Source organism: Rhinopithecus roxellana, chromosome 13 (genome assembly GCF_007565055.1).
Source record: "Rhinopithecus roxellana isolate Shanxi Qingling chromosome 13, ASM756505v1, whole genome shotgun sequence".
In the NCBI taxonomy this organism is placed as follows: Eukaryota; Metazoa; Chordata; class Mammalia; order Primates; family Cercopithecidae; genus Rhinopithecus; species Rhinopithecus roxellana.
The window spans coordinates 124,562,766-124,570,241 of NC_044561.1; positions in this window are offsets into that span (position 1 = coordinate 124,562,766).

Consider the following 7,476-nt stretch of genomic DNA (forward strand, 5'->3'; position numbering starts at 1 on the left):
GGCTAGAGTGCAGTGGTGCAATAAGGCTCACTGCAGCCTTGACCTCCGTGGGCTCAGGTGATCCTCTCGCCTCAGCCTCCCCAAGACTGGGACTACAGGTGTGCACCACCACACCTGGCTTCTTTTTATATTTTTTGTAGAGACAGGGTTTTGCCATGTTGCCCAGGCTGTTGTTCTCAAACTCCTGGCCTCAAGTGATCTGCCTGCCTCCACCTCCCAAAGTGCTGGGATTATCGGTGTGAGCCACCGTAATCCTGGGTGCTCAGCTCACTTGGCCTCTTGTGTCTGCCTTTCTCCAGCTATAAAATGGGGGTCATAATCACATCATCTGGCTATGCCTCTGGCTGCAAGCAGAGAATGCCTATCAGTAGGGTGACCAACCTGGTTTTCCTATGCCTTTTCTAGTTTTAGTGTGAAATAGTAAATGTGAGACGAAGCATCTTGGGAAACTCTCTTAGTCCTGGGCAAACTAAGATAGTTGGTCTCCCTAATGAGCAGTAGCTAAAATCCTAGAGACAAGCATTGTCTGGAGGTGGGCAGGATCTGGGTGAGTTCAGCAGCTCAACGTTATCTTCATGGACCCAGTAGGCTCTTTGCATCCTCAGATCCACCACCCTTAGCAGGTTAGGTTTCCTTCCTCCCACTTGCTGTCTCCAGGCACAAGTGTGACCATCCAGATACAGCTCCTGTCATCTAGCGTCAGACTCCCTGCAAATCCCCTGGCTGGGGCTGTGGGTGGGGTGAGGTTTCATGTGCATGTTAGGTGAGGATTCAAGTACATACTATGAATTGATGGAGTGCTCTTAGGAGAATCCTGTAAAGGAGGGGGGAGGCAGGATGGGGCAGGGGAAGAAGTGAAGCAAAGATGTGGTCTCAGCGGGAGCTTTGCTGCAGCCTGATCCCCAGGGAGCTCCGAGTATGAACAGAGTTGCAGACTAAGCTCCGCCTTGAGGTGGGGTCTGAAGACTTGCCCCGCTGTCGCCATCAGTCATTGCCAAGAGCTGCCCTGGTGAGGTGGGGGCGTGGCTTCCCAGGCATCTCTGGATGCTTTGGTTCCTATCAGAGAAGAGGCTGCTGGGAGTTATGACAACACAGAAGGCGGCTGCTGGGCGCACCGGGCAGGGTCCCCACAACTTCAACCCCTGTCCTCTCGCAACAGCACCCAAGGCAGAAAGGGGTGCAAAAGTTTGCTCTTTACGAAGTTTCCCCAGCACCTAGTGATCTCAGGCCAGCTTTCTCTAAGGTCTTATTGGCCAAGACTGGGTCACTTCTCACCCATAATGACTCACTGGTAAGGGGAATGGGATTACCTCGGTTGGCATAAACCTTGAGACTGGGCACACTGAAACCTGGGACAGACGAGGGACCTGTTGGTGGGGAAGAAGGGCGAACAACTTTCTTGCAGGCAGCCAGCAGTGTCTGCCCTCCAAGCACCAGGGTATCCAGAAGTCCCAGGGCAGACAACAATTCTGCAGACACAAGGGTTTTCTTTGTTTCCCCTCTAGATCGTTCCCTGGTCTCTGCAGGTGCGTATGTGAGAACTGCATAAGAGAGATGGGCAAGTCCTCCTGCAGAGACACTCTCCTTGCTCTTCCAGACCCTGCCCCGAGATTCTGGGCAAATACCAGCTGTTGCTTTGGGCTTGTGGAAGAGGCTGATAGGTCTACTCCAAGTCTTTCCTGGAAGACTATCAATCTGAGATTTGCTTTCAGCTGAGCCTCCTAATTTAGTCTCTGTTGAAAGTCAGCCACAGCTCAGCAGCTTGGATGGGCTGAGATTCAATAGCAGAGGGCAACAGGACAAAGGTCTCGCTTTATTTCCACTGCCTCCCCTCCCTTCCCCACGACGGTCTCCAGATAGGTTGGTTGAGTGCCACTGCTGAGTAATTTTTATGGCAATTGCAAAAGACCCCTCAGCTTCTAAGGTGAGGCATTTCCCATTTAATTATGTTGATGGAGAAGCAGCCTCTCTACATTTAGCAGCCATTCTGGCCCCCTGTTAAATGGACTTGTTACTACTTTGTTGAGTCTCAAGCCTATAGGATTACAAATGTGGTAGAATAACGACAGCTACCAAGTAACCCAGACCCAGGAGATAGTCCTGGCAGTTTTGCTTTTTTTTTCTTTTTTTCAAACCAGACCAGTTGGTGGTTTTACATTTATTTCAACACATTGAGCTTGGACTTTTACAGGTCATTTGGGTGAATGGCACACTCCTTTCTGAAAAGAAATAAAAAATCTTTTAGGCTGTGTCTTGTGGTTGCAAACACAAGTCCCACTGTATCTTTTCATACATTTGATTCAGAATACAAGGATGTTGATGGAGGACTAACTTCACACAGTGGAGGCTGTTTCACAGAAATCATTACGTGATCTGTTGGGGGAGGAGTTGTTTGCCTGCCATAGGCATTTACATGTCTGTAAATAGGCATGGCTCTTAATAAAATTCATGTCACTGTATATGTGAACAAATATGGTTGATGCATGTATGTATTTTGGAATGCCCTGGACAGAACTAAGGGATTCACAGATTCACTTAGCCTGCAAATATTTATTGAGCACCTACTATGTGCCAACCATGGAGCTGACCATCAACTGAAGAGACAAAACCAAGAACAAATAGGTATTTATTTATTTTATGTATTTACTTTTTGAGATGGAGTCTTGCTCTGTCACCCAGGCTGGAGTGCAGTGGCGCAATCTCTGCTCACTACAACCTCTGCCTCCCAGGTTCAAGTGATTCTCCTGCCTCAGCCTCCCAAGTAGCTGGGACTACAGCTGCGCCTCACCATGCCCGGCTAATTTTTGTATATTTATTAGAGATGGGGTTTCACCATCTTGGCCAGGCTGGTCTTGAACTCCTGGCCTCAAGTGATCTGCCCGCCTTGGACTCCCAAAGTGCTGGGATTACAGGCGTGAGCCACTGCCCCTGGCTGCAAATATGTATTTAATGTGTCAGTTGATAATACGGACTTTAGAAAAGGATAAAGTAGGGTAAGGGGGCTGGGTGTTTTGAAACGTAGGTTTGATTTTATTCAGGTTTGGTGAGGCTAACATATCTGGAGAGGATTGCTATTGAAAAGATAGTTTGCTACTCACAGTTCCCAAGAGGAGGGTGGCATGCCACACCATGGAACCGAGACACACAGGGGCACGCCCAGGCCAGTTAGGAGGTGGGGAGAGTATGGGCAAGAGTGTTTACAGTAGTTTCTGTGGAGAGGAATGGGCACGGGACAGGGTGAGCAGATTTAGGGTTGGCTGATTTGACTAATTTCAGCAGGTTCTGGACATGAGGACTTCCTTTAGCTGTCTGGTATCTGGCCCTGGAGTACTTAAGCCAGGTGGACAGTGGCCTGGAGTCTGAGAGCTCAGTAAAGGAGATGGCTGGGGTGTGCGTTCTGGGTTCCACGGCTTGCATAGGAAAGGTGCACTCCAGGTGAGTTGCTTACTATCTCTAGGAATTGGCCAACTCTGGGAGGGGTGGTCCCTCCAGGGTCAGCAAGGTCCCAGATGACAGAGCATCAGAATACAGAAAAAAAGACGTATTTAATACACTGGGGACACGGTGGGAGTGTGGACTTTTATACAGAGCTAGGAGAAGGAGCCAGATAAGGCTTTGCCGTCTAGGGGACATTGGAGCAGAGACCTGAGTGAGGAGAGTCAGTGAGTGAGTGATGCGGGTCTGTCTTCGGGAAGCGTCCTCCAGGCAGAGGGAACAGCAAGTGCAAAGGCCCTGAGGCAGGAGAGTGCTTGGTCTGTTCAATGAATAGAGAAGAGGTCAGTGTAATCGGAAAGGAGAGACGAAGGGGAGGCAAGGAGACCAGGTCAGGAGCTGGGGCTGAGAGAGACTCTGGCTTGGACTGTGAGCAAGATAGACTGTCAGGGTTGGGGTTTTGGAGGTGCAGGGGTGGGACTCTGAGCAGAAGTAGAGTGTGATCAGACTTGGGTTCTAACAGTCCTCCTGCTGCTGTAGGGGAGAGGCAGGGAGCAGGGAGACCAGGAGGCGTCCTGCCACCATCCAGGAGGGAGAGGACGGGAGGAGGAGGAAAGTGGTAGGATTTCGGATATAGGCTAACAGGACTGGATGGGGAGGGGGTGAGGGAAGAGAGTGACAGATAAGTATTAGTGGGAATCCTATTTCTTTTTTCAGAATGAAAACAGATGTGAGGCCATTTTGGCAAATGGTAATCTGAGTGAAAATCCTACTTTCTTTAGCTGATGTCTTTCTAGGCTTCTGCGGCCTCATCCCTCTGTCATCCCACATGTGCGGAAATATTTTATTCACTCGGTTTTCTCCCTCCACCAAATTACCAGCAACTCCAGGGTGGGGACTGAGTCCAGTTCTGGCCCCAGAACTGGTGTCTAGTTTTGTCCCCGCTGCTGTGACAGGGCCTGGTTAACAGTAGAGGCTCTGGAAATGCACTTCTGAGACCTCTCCCTGGGTGCATCCCAGCAGGGAGCTGCGTCTCTGCCCACGTGTTCCCTTGACGGCTGGTGGAATGTCCCGATCTTCTCCACCTCTGGGCCTTAGGACTGTCTGTCTCCTCTGGCTGGACTGCTGCCTCTCCCTCTCCTCCAGGTCTCCATTTAGATGCCACCTCCTCGGCAGGTCCATCGCACCATCTGAAGTGGCCGTGCCCCACCTGGTTACTCTTTGCCAGGTCACCCTTGTGTTCACCAACATCAGAAATTGTTTTCTTCTGATCACATGTTCACTGTCTCTCTTGCCATCCCTGTGTGGTCTCCACAAGGGCAAGGGCCCAGTCTCCAGTGCTCGCTGCAGCATTGGAGGGGGTATCACCGGTACCCACCCTGATGACTGTCAATGGGATGGGACGCCTGTGCCCTGGCAGCTGTGGTATTCATGCCAAAGACCCCCACCTGTGCTTCTTTGGGGACCGGCTGATTAGAGCTCTCTCGCTAGGACATACCAGGGGCATTGGGACAAGACCAGAACAAAAGTAAGTGGAAAGACAGATCCTTTGCAATTTTGAAATGTTATGCATTGTGAATTTTGTGGCAGTCATTTTGATTTCTAAAAATATTACATTAAAGTATGATTGATCTCCACTGCTGATTTCTTGGGCTTTCCCTTGAATTTTGGGGCAAAGGCAAGCGCCTCACTGTTCCTGGCCCTGCTCACAGGTGAGACTCGAGAATCTGTATTGTTAAATCAGCCTTTCCGACCTCAACCGTGAGTCCCAGAGAAGCACTGAGCTTCTGAGACATGGGGGATAAACCATATGACCTACAAAATAAAATACATTTAGAAAGGTCTGTTTTGCTGTTTCCCCCAGAGGAGTGATGGTCCCCTGCATGTATGGAATTAGTTGTCTGTACCAGGGTCAAAAGCGAGTCCCATGAGGGACCTCCCATAAGGAACTGTATCCCTACACTTTGATCAGAACAGCTCTTATCCCATCTGATTTGTGGCTGGGCTTTCTGCATCAGATTCCACGCAAAAAATAGGTTCCATTGCTAAAAAAAGAGGTACAAGGCCGGGCGCGGTGGCTCACACCTGTAATCCCAGCACTTTGGGAGGCCGAGGCGGGTGGATCACCTGAGGTTGGGAGTTCAAGACCAGCCTGACCAACATGGAGAAACCCCGTCTCTACTAAAAATACAAAAATTAGCCAGGCGTGGTGGCACATGCCTGTAATCCCAGTTACTCGAGAGGCTGAGGCAGGAGAATCGCTTGAACCTGGGAGGCGGAGGTTGCGGTAAGCTGAGATCGCGCCATTGCACTCCAGCCTGGGCAAAAAGAGTGAAACTCTGTCTCAAAAAAGAAGAAGAAAAAAAAAAGAGGTAGAAAAGTCACAATCTTAGAGTTGCAGTCCTGGAAGCAGTTTGTTAGGTGTCCAGAAGCCACCCAGCTTTGGAATTAGGGCCAAGAGCCCCTAAGCCCCGCTCCAGGCATGAGGGTCAGGATCGGGAGTACATTTGTCCCTCTCTCAAGTGAGGTCTTGAGAGATGCCCAAGTCTGTGCCTCTGCCTCAGCCACCAGGACAGGTCAGAACCTGTAAGATGATGCCAGAAACCTTGACCACTCAGGGGCCCCAGCTTCCCTGCACAACCCCAGCCTCTGTCCCTCCTCCCTCCCAGTGCTGTTCTGTTCAGGGATCTGCCCCCCATCCCACATGGCTTACTTCCCCGCTCTCCTGAATTTTAAAGGGCTCCATTTTATACTTCTTTCGGTACCATATTTCTGTCTGTTTAGCATTTTCAGTGGCCTCCTGCCTCTCATAGCCCCTTTCGAGGGGAATAAAAGGTCATTCCATAAATCTCAGGCATTATTAAAGATGACGGCAGTGCACGATTGCTTGACACCCACCGGGCTGGGGAAGGTAGCACTAATTAGTCAGAAAACTTACTTTTCAGACGTGAGTCATTGGAAGCAGGTGTCAAGGGAGCCTTTAACGAGGCCCTCGTGACTCAGCTGATATTTCCACTCTGCATCACCGCGTGTATATTGTACTGAGATTGCGGTGGCCTCGCCACCAGAGACAGAGGGCAGAGGAGAGAGAGAGAGAAAAAGAGAGAGGGAGAGAGAGGAGAAGAGAAAGACAGAGAGAGAGAGAGAGAGAGAGAGAGAGAGAGAGAGAGAGGAGGATGAAGAGGAGTGAGAGGGGAGAGAAAGAGAGAGAGGGAGAGGTGATTGGAGGACCCAGTACCCAATGTTAAAAATAAATGCCTTCTGCTTTTTGGCCGTCTTTCCTATTTCCCTTCATTCTTTTTAAATTAATTAATTTATTTTACTTAAAGTCAGGGTCTTGCTCTGTCGCCGAGGCTGGAATGTAGTGGCTAGTCTCAGGTGCAGTCGTGGCTCAATGCAGCCTCCAACTCCTGGGTTCAAGAGATTCTCCTTCCTCAGCCTTCCAAGTAGCTGGGTCTACACCACACCTGGCTAACATTCCTTCAATAAATGTTTATTGAGCACCTACAAGGTGCAGGCCCTACATGAGGTGCTGGGAGTCAATGGTGAGCCATATTGCTGAGTCCTGTAGCTAAGAAGAGGAATAAATGAGTCAATTTCGGAGGCTGATGACTGGATATAGAAGATCAAGCTGGCTAAGAGGAAAGCGGTGGTGGTGGTGCTGATGTGGATTCTTTGAGAGGTGGTCAGGGAAGGAGCAGGCCATGCAGTGTTCCACAGGAAGGGTATCCCTGGCAGAGGGATGGGCAGGTGTGAAGGTGCTGGGATGGGAATGATGTGGCTGTGTCCTTATGGGTTAGGACAAGCTTGTGACCGTGACCTGAGTGGGAAGCCCCCTCCCCACGCCTGGCACTGAGGGGCTCTATGCCAGCTGGAGTGGAATCTGCTGGACTGGCCTGGGTGCTTTCTCTACTGTGGGTCACACATGCTATATGAAGTTGGGGACCTGTTGCAGGTGGGGTCGGTGCAGGTCGCAGGTCGGGTGGGTGCTCTGCAGGTCATTGGGGTCACAGGGAGGCCTGTGGGGGCTGCAGACTGTGCTTC